The sequence below is a fragment of the Humulus lupulus genome, chromosome X (assembly GCF_963169125.1).
Source record: "Humulus lupulus chromosome X, drHumLupu1.1, whole genome shotgun sequence".
Classification (NCBI taxonomy): domain Eukaryota; kingdom Viridiplantae; phylum Streptophyta; class Magnoliopsida; order Rosales; family Cannabaceae; genus Humulus; species Humulus lupulus.
In genome coordinates this window covers 252478188-252504096 of record NC_084802.1, presented here as the reverse complement: position 1 = coordinate 252504096, position 25909 = coordinate 252478188, and the positions used below count along the sequence as shown (strand labels likewise).

General features: G+C 39.8%; 1 non-coding gene across 1 annotated transcript; it reads right to left on the bottom strand.

The window, feature by feature from the left end:
• Positions 1–13288: 13288 nt before the first annotated feature.
• LOC133807945 (small nucleolar RNA R71) lies at positions 13289–13395 on the bottom strand. The gene has a single exon (XR_009879825.1). It is a non-coding gene; the product is annotated as a small nucleolar RNA R71 (small nucleolar RNA).
• Positions 13396–25909: the final 12514 nt, after the last annotated feature.

Below are 25909 nucleotides of genomic sequence, written 5' to 3'. Positions count from 1 at the left end.
GTTAAGTTGAGATTTAGCGGGTAATGGTTATTGGAGATTTAGTAACCTGGGTAACCATTAGTTACTGCTGAGAGTAACAAGTTTTAGAAAGAAAATGGTAGAAATGAAATAGAAATGAAAAGACTTAAGTACCCTTGAGGTTTAAGTAGGGAAGGATAGGCAAGGAGGGGCAAAATGGTCTTTTGGCAAGGGTTATAGACAAAATTCAGCTGGGATTTAGGGGGGTTCGGTTTGGGCATTATGTCACTTGAGGCTTGATAGAAATTGAAGAGAAGAAGAGAAGGAGAAAGAAGGTTAGGGCAAGAAGAGGAGGAGAAGGAGAAGTGAGAGTCTAGGAGGAGATCAAGGAAGCTTGGTGTGGATTCTTGATTGAGGTAAGAGTTTTAAACATCCTTGGGTTTCTTTTCTGTTGTGGTTTAAGATTTTGGAGCCATGGTTTAGGATTTTCAAGCTTGGGTTGTGTTTTTGGCCTTTGGGTTTGAGTTTTCTGAAATTTGAAATCAAATGGGTGATTTTGAGTGTGATTGTGTTATTGAGTTGGGTTTTATGATGTTTATGGGTTGATGTATGGTCTACTTGGGGTTTTGATTTGGTTTTGGGGCTTGGGTACCTGCTTGGGATGATTTGGAGTGGAGTTAGCTCGGGGAAAACGCAGGGAAAAACCCAGAAATCTGGGTTTCGCGTAGGAGCGCCGCGGCCCTGTTCTTGGGCACCGCGGCGCAAGGCTATTTCTGGGCAGGGAGAGGCTTCTAACTTGCTGGGCGCCGCGGCCCTCTTAGGTAGCGCCGCGGCGCTAGGCCATTTTCAGGACTTGAAAGTTTGCATTTTTGAGCTTTTGCTCCGGGGGTTCGGGGGATGTTTCCGATGATTTGTTTTAGGAGTTTGGGAGTCCCGAGAATGTGGGATTGGTCCCGAGAAGCGGTTTTTGATTTGATTAGTGTTGAGGGTGTTTCTTGTGTGTTGTGACTAGGTTATTAGAGAGGCTCGTGCTAGTGGACCGTGCTCGCGGCTTTAGTGCATCAGGAGGCTCGGAATACAGGTAAGAAAACCGTAACACCCGAGATTAGGGCATGGCCCCACTGTGTGATTGTAGGGCATGGCCCCGGATTGTATTACGTGCAAATGCTTAACCTTAAATGAACCGTGATGTGTGTGAATGTTTATTTTGAATGTACTATATGTGTGATTATGATGAATTGAACGGCAAGGGCCGAGTACGGCGTAGGCCGGGGCGGCCGTGGGGCCGAGTACGGCGTAGGCCGGGGCGGCCGTGGGGCCGAAAGTAACACACAGCACATGGGATGCTTAAATTCAGGGTGGGACCCAAGGGATACATGAGTTATCCTCGCGGTGAGAACCGAAACTCCAGGCTTTGGTAAGGCCTTGGGGGCGGCATGGCCGTACTTGTTTATTATGATGGTTTTTCCTATGTGTCAGTGAATTATGCCAGCTATTTGATTCGCATATGTTATGTGTTATTTGGGTTTTCTTGCTGGGCTTCGGCTCACGGGTGCTCCGTGTGGCAGGTAGTTGCAAGGACTGAGTCAACCAACCATGAGTACGGAGAGCGTAAAACGACGCGTACATGTTTGGCCTGCCCGACTGCTTTGGTTGGGGGTTTATTCGAAAATGGCTGTAATAATCTATGATTTCATGATTTCTCAACTGTAACCTTATTTCAAGATGTAATTAGTTTTCAAACCTTATTTTGGGATCCCAAATGTTTAATAATAGAAGTTTTAATGAAACGACGCATTTTCAAAGATTACAGCCTTAACTTTTAATTAGTCACACTTTTGTTTCAAAACCTCGGTTAGCGAGTTCATTGCACACTGTTTTGTCTTAAAAATTCACTTAGTAACGGCTCTAAGGTAGTAGGGCGTTACAATATGTATTTGGGAGAACATGCACCCAAATTCACGATAGCTATACAATTTTTTTGACATCGAACATCTTTCTATTGGCAAAGATGAAATACGGTTGATCTTATAGCCAAATGGATGATGACTATGGATAGACACAACCAAATATATTTTATTCCTTGGATTGTTTAGTAACAATGGACTACTTAAATATTATCACTACTATGTTTGGCATTTAATCTTATAATAATTATAATTTATTATTGTTTTAGTCGACATTGGATGTTGGTGCTCGTGATGATGCGCGGGATGACAATAATTTATGACCCTTTGAAAAATCATAAATCTCCACCAATAATGAAGGAGGTTCTGGAAAAGTAAGTTTGTCAATTTCAATATATGTATTGATAATTTTTAAGAGTTGAGAGTATAATATGTAAATTAATTTTAATTTTTGCAATGCATACGCACAATATTTGGAAAATTAATACATTGACACATTTACAAAATTGCTGAGAGGTTCTTGTCAAAAAAAACTTGAAAGTCGTGAATGCGGTTTTAATGTACTAAGATACATTTATAATCTTGTAAATGCACCAAATCCGACATAAGTTATCAAGAAGAAAGTATGTTATATTTTATACTCTTTTTTGCTTAAGAAAAACTAGATATAGTCTTTAATCATCTAATCTATATTAACTTTTCAATTTTGTAGTGGTTTGACAAAAAGGAATACAATGTCAAGAACGATATACTCCCACTACAAAGCGATTGGTTAGCAAGATTAATGTCATTTATTTATGAAGTCTAAGTTTTCATATGTGTAACTTGCTAAATTGACTTATATGTTAAATGGTATTTGTATGTTCTTATGCATGTATATATAAACTACATATATATACGTGTAAAATGTTATCTTTTAATTAGAAATGATATGTGAATGTATATAATAATATGTTATATGTTATCTTTTAATTAGAAATGATATGTGAATGTATATAATAATATGTTATATGTTATCTTTTAATTAGATAATAATTTATCAAATTAGGTATTTTATATTATTATAAAAAATTTCGGTATATAATAATAATAATAAATAAAATTAGGTATATTATTTAATCAGAATTGAAAATATATAAAAACACGCCCAAAAATAATTTTTAAAAAATAATAATAATTTCTCCATGGTTATTTTAAATAAACTGCAAAGCATAACCGCGTTGAAAGATATTCTTTATATTTCTCTGCAGTTTACTTAACATAACCACATAGAAAAGGATGCCTTTTCTCCGCAGTTTTTTTAAAACTTTTATCTACGATCGCATACACTATGGTTCTCAGTACTCCCAAAATTTGCAGTGTATTAAGGAAAAAAATCACAGAGAAAAGCCTTTTTTGTAGTATTGCATGGGACCACATGACTGCCCTTCAAGCAGTTAGTTCCCTCCATTGCATCCTGGCTAGTAGATTCATCTGACTAGGAATCTTCCTCTACGTGGAGTACTTGGTCACGATGAGCCCTATGTGGACTTGGGAGAAGATCTTAACCCTGACATTGAACAACTAAAAGAAGTCATGGGGAAAATGCAAGAGTAGTATGTTGCAATGCATGAAAACCAAACAATAGGCCGAGAGGCGGTTTCTGAAGCCCTGAACAAGCAGAGATAAGACTTCCAACCTTGGATGGATCAACGAGAAAGAGCCCTTGAGGCTCGAAAAAAATAAGTTGATCGTCGTAACATTGAAGAAGCTTGAATATTGGAAGTTGTCTTGCAACAAACTCAATTCAATGTGAATCGACCAGAAAATCCACAACCGAAAATCCTGGTCGAATGAATGTTGCTCAAACCCAAATTTGTTGAGCCCATGAGCCTAATTACCAAATATAGTCTCGAGATTAAGTGCATCCACTTACGCAAACATGCAGTAATCAAACGAACAGAGAAACTCAACTAGGGCAGTATTGCCAGTTACACCAAGATGAATAAGTCTTGCCCAATCACGATCAAGGGCAAGGTTGTAGTAGACAGGTTTCCAGAGAAGGAAGGTCAGGTGATGGACATCAACCGAGGTGATAAGTCTCAAGAGGAGGATTACCTACTAATCAACAAAATCACAGTGTTCGTCAACAATTTAAACAACCAAGGAATGATAAAGCAATGAGTCAAAATTAGGGCAAACGACCTCGACATAATCAATCAGCTGGACATAACCAAGGCTAGCCTCCTAAAAGGTATCAACGCAAAAATGACAAAGAAGTCAGTATTGGTCATCGATCATCTTACAAAGATGATTATGATGATGAAGAGGGAGATAGTGGGTACTACCAACCTCAGAATGATCAATACTATGATGACCATCGAAATGATGGACAACCGAGAGAATAGTTTGTTCCACCAAGGCAACCTGGGCCCCAAAACACTTTTCCTTAAGAACACATACAACCTAAGGGACCGTTTGTCCCATTAAGGCAACTCGAAGAGCCTAATTGTCCTGCTATACTGCCTTCTGCCGCCCCTAGAGTAGATAGCAAAAACAAATTTGGGGAAATCAAGAGGAAATAGTGTCTTTAATAGACTTGGAAATAGAGGACGTGACTTGGGTAATGTCCTTGACCAACTCAGGGAAGGCAAGGGATCAAATATTGTAGAACTTGTTGCCCCAGTAGTCCCTCCAACACCACAGGATGAGGCTGTAGTAGTCCCAACCAATGTACTAGTAGCTGCCCCCATGGTTGCACCAGCCATTCAAGCGTCGCTAGACACTTTAGCTCAAATGGTCCGAGAACATAGATGGTTCGAGGCTTTAACTCTGGTCGAATTTTGAAAAAATTCCTAAATAATTTCTCCCAAGTTCAAAATGCCAACTTGGAAGATGTATACAGGAAAAGAAGATCTAGTTTCTCATCTGAAAAACCTTTGAGATACAAACAGACCTTCAAGGCATTAGGGATGATGTCTGGTGCCAAATCTTCATGCTACCCTAGTGGACGCTGCCCAACAATGGATTTTTAAGATAGAAATTGGGACCATTAATTCTTAGGATGTGTTTGTGAGACTCTTTTACTCATAGTTCTTTGTTGCACAAACTTTGCTTGCTGAGCTCAATGACCTTGAAGTTATCAAACAAGGACCTAATGTGTAATATCTGTCCAAGCATGTCATGGTATTTTGGTAATTCGGTCTATAAGGGCATTTCAGTAATTTTTCCCTTGATGGGTATTTTTGTAATATGGTAACCATTAGGGGTATTTTTGTAATTTTATGTTAATAATTGTTTATGTGTATACCTCACTATATTTATGATTTGAAATATGTTATGTGAGCAATTGTTGAAATTGTGTACATTTATGAGTCACAACAATAATTCATTCAAGTTGTAAGGGCATAAGTGTCACAAACACGTAATTAAGGGCCTTAGTATAATGTAGAGGACTTTTGGGCCATATGTTAATTAAGGAAATTAAAAACTATTAGCTTTATTTGAAATTACAAAAAGAATTTGGGGTAAATTAGTCTTTTGATTCTACGGTTAGTATAAGCATATTAAGATGAGACATATGGTTAAGCATATCATAATATAGCTGCCATTTTCTCAAGCAAAGCAAGGAATCTTCCACTCTATCACTCAGATCTAAAAGGTTTGGTGAATTAGGAATGGACTTTGAGGTAAGATTCAATTACTCTATAAATGATAAGATATGGTTATATTGCTTTTAGGAATTGGGGGTAGTAGTCAAGATTTAATTGTTAGAATTGCATATTAGGATGTCTATGATAGTAATTCAATGGTAGAAACAGGCATTTAAATATGTTTTGAATGAATTTATATAGGTTATGGTTAATAGTTGTCTAGAGGTTGAAGATAAAGTTAGGGTTCTTGAACCCTAACCATGCATTTATCATAATTTTGAATGAATGCATGAATTGATGATAAATTAATAATTAGATATGTTAAGGAATGTTGTTTTTCGATTAAGGAATTGTCGTATGTTGAAATCTGGGTTTGATGATGTTTAAGTTCATGTTCTTGGGAAAAATGGGTTAAAAATCGCATCCTGCGACTTTTAAAATCTCGTTGAGCACAACCGTGCTCAATCCTACCACGACCACGCTACACATCCAAAAAGTAAAAAATCTCCTTCAGTGCAACTGCGCCCAAGCCCTAGCACCACCACGCTACTGTAACGCCCTACTTCCTCAAAGCCGTTACTAGGTGAGTTGAAAACGTTCCATTAGCTCACTAATCGAGGTTTTAGGTTAAAAGGGTAGCTAAACTACAATAAAAGTTGTTTAAAGGCATTTGATATATATTTGTGGTCATTCATTGAAAACGTAAAGAGTTATACATTTGGGATCCCAAAATATTGTTTGGAGAATACTTTACATCTCGAAATACATTTAAGGTCGACTTAGGAGACAAATCTACCAATACATTACATCTTCCCAAAATAACCCCGGTCATGGCAGCCAAGTAGGCCGAACATGTACTTGTTGCTCCACGCTCTCCATACTCATGGTTGGTTGACCTTCCCTTTGCCCTTACCTGCACCATAGAGCACCCGTGAGCCGGAGCCCAGCAAGAAAACTCACATATAACATATGCACAATAGTCAACAATATACAGCAAGACAGCCAACAGGCTAAATATATAACGGCCAACGCCATCTCAGGCGCTTTACCAGACCCTATGTTCACGGTCTTCACCGAAAGGATGACTCCAGCATCCTAGGAGGGTCTCTCCCTAACGGCCTGCACTTCGCATGCTCAACGTCGATCTCGGTCCGTTGTTGTACTCGACTTCCTACCGTTCTCGGCCTTCGCTGGTCCAGGCGTTTGTTGTTACCAGCCTTCGCCGTTCACTCACAAATATGCATCACATAACATAATATCAACAGACATTTAAATATATACCAAACATAAACAATACATCTATGTAATGCAAATCAATCAATAGGGTCACACCATGCAATACAAACATTAGGGCCACGCCCTCCACTACGGGTACAACAGTTTTCTTACCTGTGTCCCAGGCTATCTGAGCACCATGATCACGTGTACAGTCCCCTAACCCGAGCCTCGCTGAAAACCTAGTCACAACGCATTCATAATAACCATCCATCAAGTTCTAAACCAATAAATAACTTCGGAATATAAATCTAGCCTCTGAGACCTTGGATTCTACCAAACTGGATAGTAGAAACCTTCCCGAGCCTTAACATTTGAGTTCCCAAGCTAAAAACCTTCAAACAACCTATATTTTGCATTTGTGCCACGGCCCAGCCCCCTTAAGGGCCGCGTTGCGCCCCAAGTCAAAGGCAAAATGCCTCTCGGCTGAGGGACACGGGTCGCGGGACACTATACCTTGTGTCGCGGCACTCCTGAGCAAACAGAGGCTTCCAGCCTCTTCGATAGACACGGGCCGCGGCTCGAGCCCCCAAACCCAGAAAATCACACCATTTCCGGCATTTTTCCTCAAGCCTAAACTCCATTTTCATACTTCAAACATCAATTAAACTCATAATTGAACCTGAATTCCTTGTCCGCACAACCTAGACATCATTTCCACTTAAGATCAACTCCTGAATCCTCACTATCACTCAAAATTCAAATCAAAATTCACTCTCATGCAAGCCTCTAATTCCAGCAGAACTCAACATGAAGATCAAGAGGAAGAGCTTACCTCTGAATTGTACTTGTCCCTGAGTTGATTTCCTAAGTCCTCAAGCTTCCAATCCAGCAATTCTTCAGCATAAATCCTCAAGATTTCTCCAAAATTCTCAAACACCCAAGAGAGAGAGAGTGAGAACCGAACGAGAGAGTGAGAGAGAGCTAAGAGAGACTTATGTTTTCTTTCTAAATGACCCTAGAATCTCAGCTGCCTATGTAACGCCCTACTACCTTAGAGCTGTTACTTAGTGAGTTTAAAACAGAAATCGTGCTTTTGACTGACTCTACGTGGTTTCTAAAACCAAAAGTGTGTATAAACCAGAGTTTAAGGCTGTACTCTTTGAAAATGTTTAGTTTCATTGAAAACATTAAGTATCAAACATCTGGGATCCCAAAAATAAGGTTTACAAAATATTTACAACTCAAAAATAGATTTACACCAGGTTAACTATCAAAAGAATGAGTTAATACAGCCATACACAAAATGCCCCCAACCAAAGCAGTCAGGCAGGCTGAACATGTACGCACCGCCCCCACGCTCTCCATACTCATGGCCGGTTGACTGACTCCTTGCTTTTACCTGCCACACAGAGCACCCGTGAGCCGAAGCCCAGCAAGAAAACCCAAATAGTACATAACATATGCATTGAATATAGCTGGCATATAATCCACTGATAAATAGGGAAACCATCAGACTGAACAACCACGGCCATGCCGCCCCAGAGGCCTTACCAAAGCATGGGTCTCGTTCCTTACCGTAAGGATAACTCATTTATCCATTGGGTCCCACCCTGGCTATAAGCATCCCATGTGCTAGGTGTTACTTCCAGCCCCAAGGCCGTTCCCGACCTTCACCGCTCTCGGCCTTAGCCGTTCATTTCATTATAATCACACATATAGTACATTTTGAAATAATCATTCAAACATATGATAATTCATTTAAGGATATACATTCGCACATAATACAATCTAGGGTCGTGCCCTAAAATAACTCTGTGGGCCCATGCCCTGATCTCGGGTGTTACGGTTTTCTTACCTTTCGATTCGATAGCCTTGATCACTTGACTCCTTGAGCACGATCCTACTCGAGCCCTAGCGCTTACCTAAGAAAAATCCATAAGTCAAAGTCATTACCAAACCTAAAGTCCAAAACCTAGCCTCGGGACCAATCCCGAGCCCCCGGGAAGTCCTAGATCCCCAAAACAAAGTGGTGGAATCGAGCCCCGAACCCTAGGTCAAAATCCCTCATCAAAAACCCAAAAATCCCCTTCTGTGAACAGTGTAGCGCTACAGCGCTCTAAAGAGGGCGCTGTAGCGCTACAAGCAGAACCACCCCTCCAGAAACAGGAGCTAGCGCTACAGCGCCCCCTGACTAGCGCTGTAGCGCTAGTTGCAGCCAGACCAAACCCAAAAATCGCATCTTGCGATTTCCTTCTACCATTTCAACCCCAAACTTGCCCAAACCTTTTCCAAACCCAAAAACAAACATATCCACACCTCACACTCATCCCAAGAACTCAAACCCCAAGCTCAAGCAACCCAAAACTCAAGATCTACCATAATGAACCCAAAAACCAGAAATTCACTCAAACAACAAAGATAAGGTCTTAGAAATCATACCGTGGATGGAAATTCGACCTTGAGTTGAACCCTAGACCTCCTTAGCTTGCTCCTTTACAACCTTGACCTGATTTCCCCAAAAACCCCATCCATTTAGCTCAAATACACAGTTCAAACCAGTCAAGCCCTAAAACTGAAATCTCCAAGAACTTACCTCAAATTTCTGATGTGATCTTGCTAATCCCTTGCCAATCCTCAAGTCTAGCTTAGGATCCTTGATGCTCAGCCTACCCTAGCTCTCCACTGAGCTTAACTCCAAGAAAAATGAAGGAAATTGGTTGGGAGAGCCACAAACCGATTCTTTGGAACAAACCCTTCAGCTTTTCTCTCTTTTCCTTTCTCTTCCTTCTTTCTTTCTTTTCATCCTATAACTCTTTTTCTACAAAATCCACTAAGTATAAAGCCCCCTTTAACTTATCTCTAACAAGCCTAAAGACCAAAATGCCCTCCTTAATAATTCTAACCCTTTTTGCCCATAAAGGGGCATTTTAGTCATATTACCCAAATTCCCACTAATTCCTCAAGTGTTCCTAATAATTCCCGCTCGCTACCCAATACCTGATTAATCATCAAATATACATTCCTTATCATCAAGAATAACCTCAATATATTTTCCAAATTCTCATTTAAGCTCCCAGGCTTAATCCAAGCCGGGTATAGATTCCCGCTTTGACTTTTCTGCTAACCCGCTCATTCTAGGATCGTCTCAAGTCACAGATCACAGATATCAACACAGTCATGCCCAAAATGGCCAAATTACAATTATGCTCTTTCAAAGATAATCAGGTCTACATGCATACTAATTCACATAGTCATGCGTCTCAAATAATCAAATAGTCATATAACGTGCATTAAATCATAATCATGCATTAAACTCAATAAAGTCACACAAAAATCCCGTTATGCCCTCTAGGCACACTACTCAAGGCCCTTAAGCCTTAATGGCGAATTTGGGTCGTTACAGCCTTAGTGATCAAATCCCTCCTTAGTTAAAAGTCCAAGATACCCCTTAAGCTTATCTAAATCTTCAAGTGCCACCAAGGGCAATTCTATCATTTTCCATATCCCGCAAACTCCTCGAGTGTTCCTATAAATTCCCGTTTAATCCCGACATGTCCAAATCATTGCTAAATTACTACCCATTACTCGATAATTCCTTAACACACATAACATTCCTGAAATACCCCTAGGCTCCTTCCGAGCTGGGTATTCGACCCCATTGTGACTTTCTAGCTAAACTGCTTCCTAGGACCGTCTCAGATTGTGCATCACAAATATATCACCACTCATTCGTGGTATCAATCACAATATACACAAATATTACATTTATGCCCTCAACGTGCTAAAATTACAGATATGCCCCCAATAGCCAAATGGGGCCCACATGCCTATTTAATTCACCTAAACATGCATTTCTAGTCACATAATCATCAAATTCACATATTAACATAATTAAATCAATTATTTCCCTCCCAGCATGCTAACCAAGGCCCTAAGCCTTATTAGCAAATTGGGGCGCTACAGCTACTCACCCAGAAATGGGAGTTTGGTTTAACTTTATGTTTTGGTTTTAATTTTTATGTCTCTGATTAGGGGTTCTATGTAGAGTGGTTTTGGGACTTTTGTGAGGATATTTTAAGTATGAATCAACATTTGGAGGGGCATGGGTACATTTATAAAAAATTCTTGGTTTGATATGAAAATTGAGATTTCAACATTCAATATTGTGACTGGGGCTCGGTGAGGGAACTTGAAGGGAATGGAATTATTGTTGTTGCTTGGACATGAGGTAATAAGATTGGAGACCTACACGCAGGGTGTACGCTCAATGTACTTCAGAAAATTTTATTTAAAATCATAAGTTTGATTTATGTTTTAATCTATGCATGTTATCTGTAATTGTGAAATGTTTGTGTATGTTGTTTGTTTTTCGTGACATGCTTATAGTTGATAACTACATTTTAGTGTCGTTTTAGAATGTGTTTATGTGGTAATCTTGAGTCTTTATATTTGTTTTGTGCTAGATTACGCTTGTGTTGGTCTTTGTTGTAGGTTGGTACTTTGGATCATGAGCTAAAAGTGGAAAGAAGAAAAAATGGTGGAAAATGGAGCTTTTGGTGGTTGTTCGACTCAAATTGCTGGTAAGGATGAATTATAATAAATTTTGATGAAGGAAGGATGTAAAAAGGTTAAAATATGGAAGAAAAAAAAAAAAAAAGAATTAGAGTAGCAGCACGGTCTTAAGGGCAGCAATTCTAGCAAAGTCAGAGGCTAAAGGTTTGCTGAAAGGAATTAGAGTCGCGACTTGGTCAACGCTAGAAGAAATAGAGGCAAAATCCAGGAGGTCCATGGAGATGCGGGTCAGGACATGGGTTTAGAGGGTCGTGGCGCCTAGAGGGCTAACCAAATTTTGAAGTGCTTTTAAAAGACACGGTCGCAACCTAGGAAAGGCCAAGTCACGACCAGCCTTTGAGAAAAAGAGGAATTCATGTTTTTTAGTATAAATTAAGACTTTAGGATTTAATTAGGGTTAGGTCAGATTTTAATTACGAATTTAGAGATTAAATTTGATTCTAAGGCAAATTTTTCTACACTTTTATATTTCTATTTCTTCTTGAAGTCATTGAATTTTATGTTTCTGAATAATTATTTTGTTGTTTTAGTCATGTCTGCTGTGAACTAAACATCTCTATCTTGGGGTTAATGTAGTCACTTGGATTTCTATTTAATGTTATTATTCTTCCTCTTTTTTCTAATCTATAAAATGTTTGTTTAATGCTAGTAAATATCTTATCAATATTTTCTTGACTTATGATTTTGATTCAAAATTCGAAAGATGAGAATTGAATATGCTATCATTATGTATACATAGGTTACATATTCGACGAAAGTACTTGTATGGCTTGTGCAGCAATTCAGTTTCTATGCTTAATGCCTACTATATGTTTAAGTTTATCACAAACATGTAGAAAACCTGCATATAGGTTAAGATCTTATATCTTGAAAAAGAATAGGAATCAATTTTTGTTAACCTACTATTAGAATAGGAAGAAAGAAATTTAGAACTGATTAATAAAATTAATAGAATGAAAAGTTGATGAAGTTAATACCCTAGGTCTTTTTATTATTGATTTTTATCCTTTGATTAATTGTTTTGTTTTTAGTTATTGAAATTGTGTTTGTAGGTAGATTTATCCATCTTAATTTTACTTGCCAAATAAAAAGCAAAGAGCAATTATTGGTAATTGATTAATAGTCTCTGTGGGATGATATCCATTCTTCTAGAATTTATTACTTGGCATGACCACGTACACTTGCATGCATATTTTACCGATCAAGTTTTTGGCGCCGTTGCCAGGGACTAATATCCTATATCAAAATTAATTGTTTTTTTTGTTCTACTTTGGTGTTTTTTTTAGTACTCATTCAGATCGAGGATGTATTGTGTTTTGAGAATTATTGGTATATGCAAAGAAATAGACAAAAGGAGCTATACCGATAGATCTTGAACTTGAAAGAATGTGTAGACAAAACCAAAAGATAAAGAAAATGTTGGATTTTTCCATGGTTGAGAATCAAGGAAATGCAGCAAACAATGCTGCTAATGTTAATAATATCCCAAATATTGTAGAGGTTCCAGTGGAGCGAGGAGCAAGTACGCTTAGACTTTCATGAGAAAGAGTGCCAACGAAGCTTATGATCTACTAGAGGAAATGGCCATGAACAATTACCCCACTGTTGTCTGCACATAAATAAACCTCTGCACACCATACATAAGCTTCGTTGGCACTTCCTACTATCACACGAGTGAATTCATGCACCAGACACCCCACTGTTGCTGCAAATAATTTCAAGATTAAGCCAGCAATATTACAGATGGTGCAGTCTACTGTTCAGTTTGGGAGGTTGCCCATAGAATATCCTAAATTGCACATAGCCAATTTTCCGGAGCTATGTGCAACATTTAAGATGAATGAGGTGAGTGATGATGCGATTAGAAATAGATTATTCCTATTCTCTCTACGAGACCGACCGAAGAGTTGGCTAATTTCATTGCAAGCTAATTCTATCACAACATGGGATGAGTTAGCCTAGAAGTTCTTAGAAAAGTTTTTCCCTCTAGCAAAAGCTACAAAGTTGAGAGGGGAAATTAATAATTTCTACAAGATAGAAGGGGAATCATTGTATGATGCATGGGAATGATCTAAAGAGTTGTTAAGAAAGTGTCCTCATCATGGTATTGAGAAATGGATGTTAGTCCATAATTTTTACAATGGTTTAGGCGGTACTACTCGCACTATCATAGATGTAGTAGCAAGAGGAGCATTTATGAGAAAGAGTGCCAACGAAGCTTATGATCTACTAGAGGAAATGGCCATGAACAATTACCGGTGGCCTACTAAGAGGGAAAATACAAAGAAGGTGGATGGGTGATTGAATTAGATGCCATCTCAATGCTTACAGCTCAAGTGGCATCCTTGACGAAATAACTACAACAAAATAACCTCACAGCTCAAGCCATGCAAATACAAAGTGTGTGTGAAATGTGTGGAATGGCGCATCCACCTAACCAATGTCCTGCAATGGATTTAAATAATTTGCCTATGAAACAAGTTCAAGCCATAGGAAATAGCCAAAGGCCAACCAATAACCCATATTCCATGTTCTACAGCCAAGGGTGGCATAATCATCCTAACTTATCTTGGAAAAATAATCAAGGAGCACAACTGCCATACCCACAAAACCATCCTCAATATCCATCCCACCAATCCATATATGGGCTAAATCCTCAATTGTATTACGATCCTCTTCAAGAAATGCCACAACACCGACCACTGCATCCTCAAGTGAAACCACCAAAAGCACAATCAGACACGTTGAAATAATTTATGACTGAAACCAGGTCTTCGATAAGCAGTTTGGAGACACAAATTGGTCAACAGGCAAAGTTAATGTTTAACCGGGCTCAAGGGACTTTACTAAGCTCAACTGAGATAAACCCAAAAGAACAATGCAATGCAATATCTTTGAGGAGTGGTAAGAAGTTGGAAGACCCAAGTAAGAAGCCTATTCAATTACGAAAAGTTGTTGATGAGAAAAAGGGTAAAATTGAAGAAGAGGTTAATGAAAATTTTGAGAAAAAGGAGCTAGAAAAAAGTATAGAGCATCACATTAAGATCCCATATCCTCATAGGATTCAAACACAAGACACTAGACAAGCAATTTTCTAAGTTGTTAGATGTCTTTCAGAAGCTTTGCATCAACATTCCTTTTGCCAAAACACTTGAACAAATGCCAAGTTATGTTAAATTTATGAAGGAGATCCTATCAAAGAAAAGGAAATTGGAGGATTATGACATGGTTGCACTTACTGAGGAGTGCAGTGCGATACTTCAAAAGAAGCTACCACCCAAGCTTAAAGATCCTGGTAGTTTCAATATTCCATGCTCTATTGGGGTTCAGTGGAAACCAAGGCTTTATGTGATTTGGGGGCTAGTATAAATTTAATGCCTCTATCTATTTTTAGAAAGTTAAAATTGGGAGAGGCTCGACCAACTATTGTGTCTTTGCAAATGGCAAATCACTCAGTAAAGCATCCTAGGGGTATTATTGAGGATGTTCTAGTAAAGGTGGACAAATTCATTTTCCCTACAGGTTTTATTATTCTTGATATGGAGGAAGATGAAAATATTCCCATTATTCTTGGAAGACCATTTTTAGCAACTGGTAGGGCCTTAATAGATGTGCAAAAAGGAGCATTGAAGTTGAGAGTGCAAAATGAAGAGGTAATATTTAAAAGTTTTCGCAGCAATGGAGGTTCCAAATTTTTGTAGTGTTAATGTGGTGAAAAATGAGGGTGATAAGCTGGAAGTTACTAAGAAGAAAACTATGGTGAAAGGTGGGAAACGAGCAATTCGTCAGAAAAGTGAAAAGGATATTTAGTGAGAAAGCTCGACTGTTTCATGAGTGATGGAAACTTCCAAAAATATGCAATATCAAGAAAATAGTGTCTTCTCATGATACTATGGCTCTCAAGGACATGAGGGGTGGTTTGGATCCGAATTGATTTTGAAGAAAAAGTTAAGCGTCTAGCTAAAGGAAGTTAACGATAGTGCATTTGGAGGCATTCCAATCTATTATTTGCATTTTTTTTTATTAGTTTTATTTAAATTTTGGATTATGAACACTTTAATTTTAGTATTTTGAGTATTTCTTTTTATTTAATATTAAATATGAGACTAATTTGAGTTGCAGTGCTACTTTGGGCTCCGACAGAATGAACTATGGGATAACCACAAAAATTTCTTTCCCCATTTTTGATTCACCATTTTACTCCATATTATGTTAAGCAGTTTGAGGTGTCAGGTAAGTTTCTTTTCCTTAGCTTTTATTTAAACATTGGGGACAATGTTTAGGTTAAGTTTGGGGGAAGGGATTTATTGTTTTGTATATATTTTGTTAGTCGTGTTGTAACGACCCAAAATTACTAATAAGTCTTAAGGGCCTTGATTTGTGTGTTGGGAGGGCATAATTGTAATTTTGGCCCGTTAGGGCATAAATGTGATTATTTGTGATAAATTGTTGAGACCACATTATTATGTGGATATATGTGTTTGCAGCTTTCGACATGAGGCGATCCTAGGGAGGAAGAAGCAGGAAGTCACAACGGGACCTGATACTCGACTCGGGGTGAGTCATGGGGTATTTGGGATATTAGATAGTCATTTGGGTTATTGGGTTATGGAAATAAATAATTGGAGATATATTTGAGGTTAGGAAGCCTAGGTGGGAATACCGGGGAATTTTACCATTTTGCCCTCGGGTACGTTTTCGGTACCTCGAGCCTCAGAATTAACTTGATTAAGTTATGATAGGTTAGACAAAACTTAGAAATTGGTGGAAACATCAGGAACCAACCCTCCCCTCTTCCTTTTCTTTTCTCTCAAGGAAAACTACTGAAAACTAAGGGGATTAGCTTGAAACATAGGGAAATTGAATGGAAGATTTGGAGGATTAACTCAGTGGAGGCTAAGGAATCTAACTAGAAACTAAGGTAAGCATTGAATTACATTTTTGATCAATTGATTATGTGGTTTTGGGGCTGAGTTCTAAGAATTCTTAGGTTCTCAATTTCAAGGTTGAATTAAGGCAGAAAGCTTGGGTGTTAGCTCAGGAATTGCTTGGAGGATTGAGTCTTCAGTGAAGGTAAGCTTGAATTGATGATCTAATGTCTGAATTTCAGTGTTTTCTTGACTAGTTTTGGGATTCTTGTATGTGTGGGTTGCAGAAATTAAAGTGGTGTTTTGATGGGTTTCTAGACTAGATTTCTGCTAGCTTATGATACTGAAATCATGCAGGAATGTTTGTGATAATTGGAGTATGTTATTGGGATAATTATGAGAGGTTTTGAGTGAGGTTTGAGAGTTGAAAATGGTGGTTTTTCTGGGTTCGAAGGGGTCAGGCCGTGGCATAGTTCTTGGTGAGTCGCGGCCCTTCGAAGCTGATGGGTGCTGGAGAAGGAGGGCGGGCAGCAGCATGAGGCATGTAGGGTCGTGGCCCATGTCCATTTCTGGGCGAGGTTGAGCCTCTATTTGGGGCCATGCCGCGGCATGGGAAGGCTTGAGCCGCGGCCCTTAAGGATATTTGCATTTTGGGTTTTAAGGCATGGGAACTTAACCTAGAGTGCTCGGGATCGATTCCACTACCGTGTTTGGTGAAATTCGAGGTCCCGGAGGCTAGAACTTTATCTGGAAACCCTTATATAATTATTGATGGAATCCTTTATCATGGTTGTAACGACCCAAAATCGATAATAAGGCTTAAGGACCTTGATTAGCGTGCCAGGAGGGCACAATAGGATTTATGTGTGATTTGATGAGATTAAATGCATGGTTATGATTTAAAGCATGTTATTTGACTATTTGTTTATCTGAGATGCATGACTAGGGGATAGCGCCATAGACTGTAATAGAGTGGACAAGGCGACGACTGAGTTTGGCGTAACGCTAGTAGGTATGATTAGCTGGTGAGTGTCAATGATCTATGGAATTCAAAGTGTTGGCTTGAGTTGAAGCAGGGAAGGACCCTGCTAAGGTAGTACAAGTTGGGATACCAGGAATGGATGAAGGATCCAATTAGATTTGGTTTATGAACGAGAATTCTGAATGGATATCATTCCACCTCCTAGGGTACGTTGTACCGGGAGGGTTGAGCGGGTGACAGAGTTTAGGTGATGTGGTAGTGTATCATGAGAATAGACCACATTAGACCTTAAGTAAGGTATTTGGACATGAAAAGTTTAACTCGGTTGTTTGAGTTAATGTTGGTTGGGTCAAGTGAACTGGTTTCAGGACGGAGCGTCGATGATATCGAATTGAGACCCTTTAGTAGTTTAAATTTTGGAGTGGACTTAGAGAACGAAAAGAACAGAGTGGGAATCTGGGATTATCAGTTGATTGCAAGTGAAATGGCAGTCTGAAAGTTTATCAGATATCTTAAAGAATTGAGCGCCCGGTAGGCGAATACTTGAGGTATTAAGGGAAGTGTAATCCCTGTCGAGTTAGTCGTGTTGGCAATTGCTGGTGTCTTGTTAATGTAACACGACATAGGACATGATAAGAGATAATGGATAGTGAATGCTACGGTTGGCTTTAGTTCAGAGAGAAAGCCAAAGAGGTCGTTGGAACTTCTTAAGGCAAGAGCGTCTGCCTATTTGAAAGGGGTAAAGAGCTTGTGAATGGTTAAATTATGAGGAAATAAAGCTCCGGAAGGAAAGAGTTGCATCTCTGTGTAATAACAGACGAGGATCTGTAAGGTGTTCAGAGAAAGAAGGGAGAGTTCGGACTCTTGATTCAACATAAAATTTCGAAGTTGTACTAAGGGTTAGGCCAGCGGGGCCTACAAGTTGATCCCACCTGGTGGAGGTGATGACTTTTGAGTAACTCTGGAATCAAGAATAAGACAATGAATTGGTCATTGTATTCTAGGCAGACCCTGAGGTTTCAGCAGGGTTGCGGTGTAAGCAAGAAGCTATCATGGTATGGCTATTAGACGAGATCTTGCGAGCCAAGATTGTTCTCCTGAAAGAGCATTGGTGGGAACTAAAGTAAGGCGATGGACCTTGGAGATTATGGTCAGGTTGTGGGTTGCTGACTGATGTGTTTGGGTAAATTTCGAGGACGAAATTTTTATGAGGAGGGGATAGTTGTAACGACCCAAAATCGCTAATAAGGCTTAAGGACCTTGATTAGCGTGCCAGGAGGGCACAATAGGATTTATGTGTGATTTGATGAGATTAAATGCATGGTTATGATTTAAAGCATGTTATTTGACTATTTGTTTATCTGAGATGCATGACTATGTACACTAGTATGCAAGTAGGCCCGGATCGTGTTAGAAGGGCGTAAATGTAATTTTGGCCATGTTGGGCATAACTGTGTTGGTATGTGATAATTGTATTCCGTGAATTGTACCACGTGTGTGTGGTTTTATTATTGTGATGCACGTGCCGAGACGGTCCTAGAGAGCTAGTTAACTTAGATGTCACAACGGGATTTTGTACCCGGCTCGGGAGGAGCCTAGGGGTACCTCGGGAATTTTATGGTTAAGTTGAGATTTAGCGGGTAATGGTTATTGGAGATTTAGTAACCTAGGTAACCATTAGTTACTGCTGAGAGTAACAAGTTTTAGAAAGAAAATGGTAGAAATGAAATGAAAGTGTAAAGACTTAAGTGCCCTTGGAGGTTTAGCTAAGGAGGATTAGTAGGAAGGGGTAATTTGGTCTTTTGGCTGGGGATTATGAAAATTCTCAGCTGGGTATATGGGGTTCGGTTTGGGCATTGGTTTTATGAGGCATTGATAGAGTTTGAAGAGAAGAGAAAAGAGAGGGAAAAGCTAGGGCAAGCAGAAGAAGAAGAAGAAAAGGAGAAGTGGGAGTCTAGGAGGAGATCAAGGACTTTGTGTGGGTTCTCCATTGGAGGTAAGTGTTTTATACATATTTAAGTTTGGGTTTTGTTATGATTTGAGGAATTTAAATGCCTAAGCTAAGCTTTGTTGAGTTTTGGGATAGTTGCTGAATTTTAAGATCAATGGGTGTGAATCTTGGGTATATTGATGTTTTGAGCTTGAATCTTGAGTTATGGGTTGTTATATGGTCTATTTGATGTTTGAAATTGATTTTGGGGTTTGGGTATTGGTTTGGTATGATTTGGAGAGGTTAAAGCTCGGGAAAAATGCAGGAAAAACCCAGAAAATCTGGGTTCGGGTATGAGCGCCGCGGCCCTGTTCTTGGGCGCCGCGGCGCGATGTTGCATCAGGAGAGGAATTTGTTGCTGGGCGCCGCGGCCCTTGAGGGGTGTGCCGCGGCCCTAGGCCATTTTGGCAGCCCAAAAAAAATTGAGTTTTTAGGGCTTTTGCCCGGGGACACGGGGGATGGTTCCGATACTTTGTATTATGGATTTAGAGGTCCCGGGAGTGCGGGATTGGTCCCGGGAAGTGGTCTTGGGCTTGGTTAGTATTGAAAAGGGTTTTATGTGTGTTGTGACTAGGCTATTGGTGAGGCTCGTGCTAGAGGACCGTGCTCGCGGCTTCAGTGCATCAGGAGGCTCGGAATGCAGGTAAGAAAACCGTAACACCCGAGAATAGGGCATGGCCCCACTGTGTGATTGTAGGGCTTGGCCCCAGATTGTATTAGGTGCAAATGTTTAACCTTAAATGAATCATGATGTGTGTGAATGATTATTTCGAATGTACTATATGTGTGATTATGATGAAATGAACGACAAGGGCCGAGTACGGCGTAGGCCGGGGCGGCCGTGGGCCGAAAGTAACACCTAGCACATGGGATGTTATAGTCAGGGCGGGGCCCGGTGGATACATGTGTTATGTTATATTCAGGGTGGGACCCAAGGGATACATGAGTTATCCTCGCGGTGAGAACCGATACCCCAGGCTTCGGTAAGGCTCTGGGGCGGCATGGCCGTGTTTGCTTAGTCTAATGGTTGACTTGTTTTTCTGTGGGCTATCTGACATGATTAACTGTATAAATTGCATATGTTATGTTCTGCATGAGTTTTCTTGCTGGGCTTCGGCTCACGGGTGCTTTGTGTCGCAGGTAAGGGCAAAGCTTGAGTCAACCAACCATGAGTACGGAGAGCGTGAAGCGACGCGTACATGTTTGGCCTGCCCGACTGCTTTGGTTGGGGGTTTATTCGAAAATGGCTGTAATAACCTATGATTTTATGATTTCGCAACTGTAACCTTATTTCAAGATGTAATTAGTTTTCAAACCTTATTTTGGGATCCCAAATGTTTAATAATAGAATTTTTGATGAAACGACGCATTTTCAAAGATTACAGCCTTAACTTTTAATTAGTCACACTTTTGTTTCCAAACCTCGGTTAGCGAGTCCATTGCACACTGTTTTGTCTTAAAAACTCACTTAGTAATGGCTCTAAGGAAGTAGGGCGTTACAATGGTTGTAACTAGGTATACGCTTGGGCTCGGGGCAAGATCATGCTCGGGGGTCGTCTTTCCTAATTAAAGCACTTGGAATTAAAGGTAAGAAAACTGCACCTGTATATGTGGATAGGATGGGACTAAGTGTTCCCTATATTTGTATGCATTGTTATATGACTATGGTAAACCATGTGAATATGTTGGGACTAAGAGTTCCCTATAATTGTATGAATGTCATGAGGTGGTATTATGCCACTAGGACATGTGATAAACGGCCTAAGGGTGCCGAAATCAATACTTGCGCACAGGGCACGGCTCGGCCACTGGTAGCTAAGGAGAACTTAATAAACACTGAGCTCGGTTATGCTGGCCGGAGTCAGTGGGTATAACACTGGGCTTGGCCTAAGTGAGCCATAGACAGTGGATTAAATAGAGGGTGCGGCCTACGGGCACTAACCCTAGTTGTTGCTTGACATGTATTCTATTGTTAATTGTTGTGTATGATGTGATGAGTATCTGAAACTAGATCATTGGTTACTGACTGGTGTGCTACATTGAATGTATACTATGGCTTGCTGGGTAATTGATTAATGCCTTGTAAATTATTTGGTTATGCTCTGTGAATTGCTTAGCTGTTAATACTGGTTATGTTATAATGGTATGTTTTCTTGCTGGGCCTTGGCTCACGGGTGCTACGTTGTGCAGGTAAAGGCATGGGCAAGATGAGTTGACCGTGAGTTAGAGAGCTCTAGGGGCGAGGTGTACATTGTCAGCTACTCAGCTGCCACAATCGAGGGATTGTACAGGGACGGGAACCTAAAACATGTATTTTTCCATTACAGTGGCTTGGTTATTTATTTGTTTTGGAAATTCTGTAATTACGTTATTTAAACCTTGATTTGGGATCTCATGTACCAAACATTTGTTTTAATGAAAATTATTCGTTTATAACCAAAATATTTTAAACCTAACCTATTTGTGTCGTTAGATTCACATTTTTATTTAAATGACTTGATTAGCAAGTCTTGCACTATTTCAAATACACAGTGTAACGGTCTTGGTTACCCAGGGCGTTACACATGTTGTGTTGTGTTTGTTATGTTTTTTCTAGGCTGTTTAGACTATTAGTTGAATCAAGTTGACAATGATTAGCCAATGATGTTCTGTATAAATTGAATGGGAATGAAGCTATAAAAATCTGTGTGCTTGGTTGAATATTTCTTTCCCATTTTTACATCGTCCACTTAAATAATTGAGAGCATAATCATGATTTTCATAAATTTTATGTGATTGAATATTACTTGCGCTTGCAGAATTTTTAAAATAAAAATAAGATTGAAAATGTTGTTATCCTAGAACTTGGTTGCTTGCTTTTTGAGACGAAACCCTAGATGATGCATGCTTAGGAAGATGATTTAGGACATTCTTTGAATCGATTGAGCTTTTCAAGCCAACCTTGATTTATTAATTCCCTAATTACCCAATTTTCAGCCTAATTTGATTGTTTTTTTTTTTTACACTTATTTTGAGCTTATTTGAAACTTTGTTATTTTTCCTTCTCTTTGATACACCATGAGAATATGAAAAGTTATTGTAGAGTCCCAGAACTTTACTTAGCTAGTTCGATAGTAGTAGTAGTAGTAGTAGTAGTAGTAGTTATAGTATGATAGTTACTGTGGTTTTTGGTTCAAGTCGGGACTTAGTTGAACACTCGTAGCAACACTTATAGATTTTATAAGTTTAACCTATAGTTTAAGAATATTAATTACAACATAAGGTTTAATTAATATAGTTGATTATAAAGATGTCATTTATTATACTATAAGGTTTAGATAGAATTAATAAGATCACGACACTTGTCGTGTGCATGTTTATTTAAGGATTTAATTATAGTTTAAATAAAAGAAAGTTCTAGAAACTCTAGAATCTTCCAAGATCATTTAGAGCATGATACTTGTCACAATCTTGTGTATTTGAGGAATTAACCATTTTAAGTGGATAATTCAAAAATAGAAGTTTCTAGAAGCTCTAGACCCTTCCAGAACTTGCTGGAATCACGTATTACTCAGTCAAACCTGATTAATCAATTCAAATTATGCTGAAAAAGTGCAATTACGTGTTTAATATATTCATGTATGTTGATATATCGCACCATAGGGGCCGATATATCGCCTACGGAAGATACGAAAAATACGTCGACTTTGCACGAATGATCGAACTAGCCTCGGGAATACTGGGAGAGGCGATATATCTCCTATAGGGGACGATATATCAGCCCCACCTATGTATTTTTTAAAGTTCAGTTTTTCAATTTTAAAAATAGCCTTAACCTCTTGACTTGCCTCTGAACGTTTTTGACCGAGTCTTAAGCACCTGTTGAACGAATATTCAAATATTTTTCAATTAATATTCATTATTTTATTCAAGCTAAAAGGAGGTAGTTTCACTCCTTGAACTCTATAAATAGGACCTAGTACCCAGCCATTTTTCAAGCTATGTTCAGAGCCTTCAAGCTTCTAGGGTTACTATAGAGTGATAAACACTTTGGTTGGGATAAAAGCTTTATCAGCCTAAGCTTTATAAACACTTAGGAAGTGAGATATAGAGTGTGTTTTCAATATCGAGGTGTAGATCGATTCTAGTACATCAAAAGGTATTCTTATTCTTAAGTTCCTTTCTGTTTAAGTCCTTAGGTTTCTTTAGTTTTCATTCAGATCGTTGTTTTCAATTCTTGGTTAGGTATTTAAGTTCTTTGAACTTAAGGTTTCTTTTCGGTAAGCTTCATCTTGGTGGTTTAGTTCTCTTCTTTATCATCTCTTATCTTTAGAATTACTCACCATTCTTATTGTTGGTTTTAGGAGTGTTCCAAATCTCGTCCTTGTTCTCAAATATCCCGGTGTTGGTAAGGAAAATAGGATAGTTTCTATATGCTTATATGTTATGATATGTTATGATATATATATATATATGAATATGAATTTATGTTGCTAGGGGCTCATAGTTTCTTAGCTAGCAAACCTCAATGTATTTTGAGGCTCATAGTTGCTTAGCTAGTAAACCCCAATGTTTTTATGTTATCTAGGGCTCATAGTTGCCTAGTTAGAAAACCTCAATGTATTTTGAGGCTCATAGTTGCTTAGCTAGACAACCCTGATGTTTACTATGTACATTGGTCAAAGTTGTGATATATGTTTTATAGTATATGGTTTGTAGTCTTATGTTTATGTTTAATGTTGTATGTGCTAGTAAATTTTCCTTGCTGGGCATTAGGCTCATTCCTTTATTTTTATGTATGTAGGAAAATAGTTATGGTGGCGGAAGGATTCTTGGTAGCTGGTTTGTGTATTAAGGATGAAGGGATTCGATGGACTGCGTGACGATTCGAGGACGATGTTATTTTTAGTCTCTTTAAATTATGTTTCTTTATGTATTTTTCGCAATTAGCTTTGTAAAAAAAAATTCCTTTAGTTTAAAGTTATGTTTATTTTCAAACAATGGGATCCAATATCACTCATTTATGTATTTCAATATTTACTTTGGAGTTTTTAATAAAGTTATGAATATTCCTTATGTATGTTTTATCTAAATTAATAGATATGTCTAGTAGTTTTAATGGTCCAAGGTCTTAGAATTAGTGGGTCATTACAGTTATTGGGGATGGTTTGTAATGGGGATTATATTTGGAAATTTTGTCAATAGTGGAAGAAAAATTGAGAGAGAAATAAAGAAAAAAAAGTATATGGAAAATGATCTACACTCCAATTGAAAATACAAAGAAATAATTTTGGGGGAGTGCAGTATCATTAGAAAAAAAAATCAATTTATGAATTTCTCTCAATGTAAGAAACATTTGGGAAATTTGGGATGGGTTTGCAAGTTGATACAAGATTGGTTTGTTTGGTTTGTGTGCTTATGGTATATGTGGATGCCAAAAATCCACCAAATAAGAAATCTCTAGTCCCTGATTAGAACAGAGAGACAAAGGCCACTTAATCATGCAATTGGACTCGAAGCCTGTAGGCCCTTTTTGAATATAGGAGATTGTCTCATGAGAAATGTGGATGCTCGAAATTCAACAGTTATAAAAAGGCCAAAAGCGCGTGATAGGCTCCCATAAACGCCTCGTGGGTACGCCCGATATGCTACGAGCATATCGCACCAACTATTTTAGGGACCCATCTCGCGCCCATGCACGACACGGCCTCGCGTGCCCCTGCACCACGGCCTCGCGCGCCACCAAGGCCCCGCACCACGGCCTCGCGCAGCCACGCTTGCACAACAGGCGGCCTCGCGCCCCAGCAGGCCCTCGGCCTCGCGCGGCCACGCCCGCACACCAGGCGGCCTCGCGCCCCAGCAGGCCCTCGGCCTCGCGTAGCCACGCCCGCACACCAGGCAGCCTCGCGCCCCAACAGGCCCTCGGCCTCGCACCCCAACAGGCCCTCGGCCTCGCGCCCCAACAGGCCCTCGGCCTCGCGCAGCCATGCCCGCACACCAGGCGGCCTCGCGCCCCAGCAGGCCCTCGGCCTCGTACAGCCACGCCCACACACCAGGTGGCCTCGCGCCCCAGCAGGCCCTCGGCCTCATGCAGCCACGCCTGCACACCAGGTGGCCTCGCGCCCCAACAGGCCCTCGGCCTCACGCAGCCACGCCCGCAGCATCAGGTGGCCATGCGAATGGGGGCACGCGTCAAAGGAGCCTCGCCCCCAAGGGCCTCGCCCCCAAGGGCCACGCATACCTAGTGGCCTCGTGTGCCTCGCCTTGCGTACCGGCCACGTCAAAGGCCTCAAGAGACATAGCCTCCACTAAACACCCTTCGGCCATATACCAAGGGCCTCGTAGTGTGGGGGCTGCAAAGTGATGGTTTCACAAGATGAGACCCTCATCCCATTTGTAGGCATCATGCTTCATCACACACGCAGCAGGCCCCGTTGAAGAGGCCTTACCTCTCTTCTTGAAGTAAGTGCCACCAACGGGGCACCACTCTCCCTATGAGTCACATGAGATGAAGAGCAATAGGAGAGACCCAATAACTATTAGGTATAGAGCCAATAGTGGAATAGATGACTGAGTATATCGTTCATGTCAACACACTAGCTTCCCTACACTTAGTAGGACGTGGAATAGCCTTGAGCAGATACATGCCTTAGAGAGGCGAGAATAACCGTCGGGTACATAGTACCCATACGTGTACGGCTGCATGACATACAACCATGAGGAGGACAGAAGCATGACCCTGACACCTGTATCACACAGGTAGTGGAGGTACGGATTTGTACAGAGAGTGGAGGCACTATATG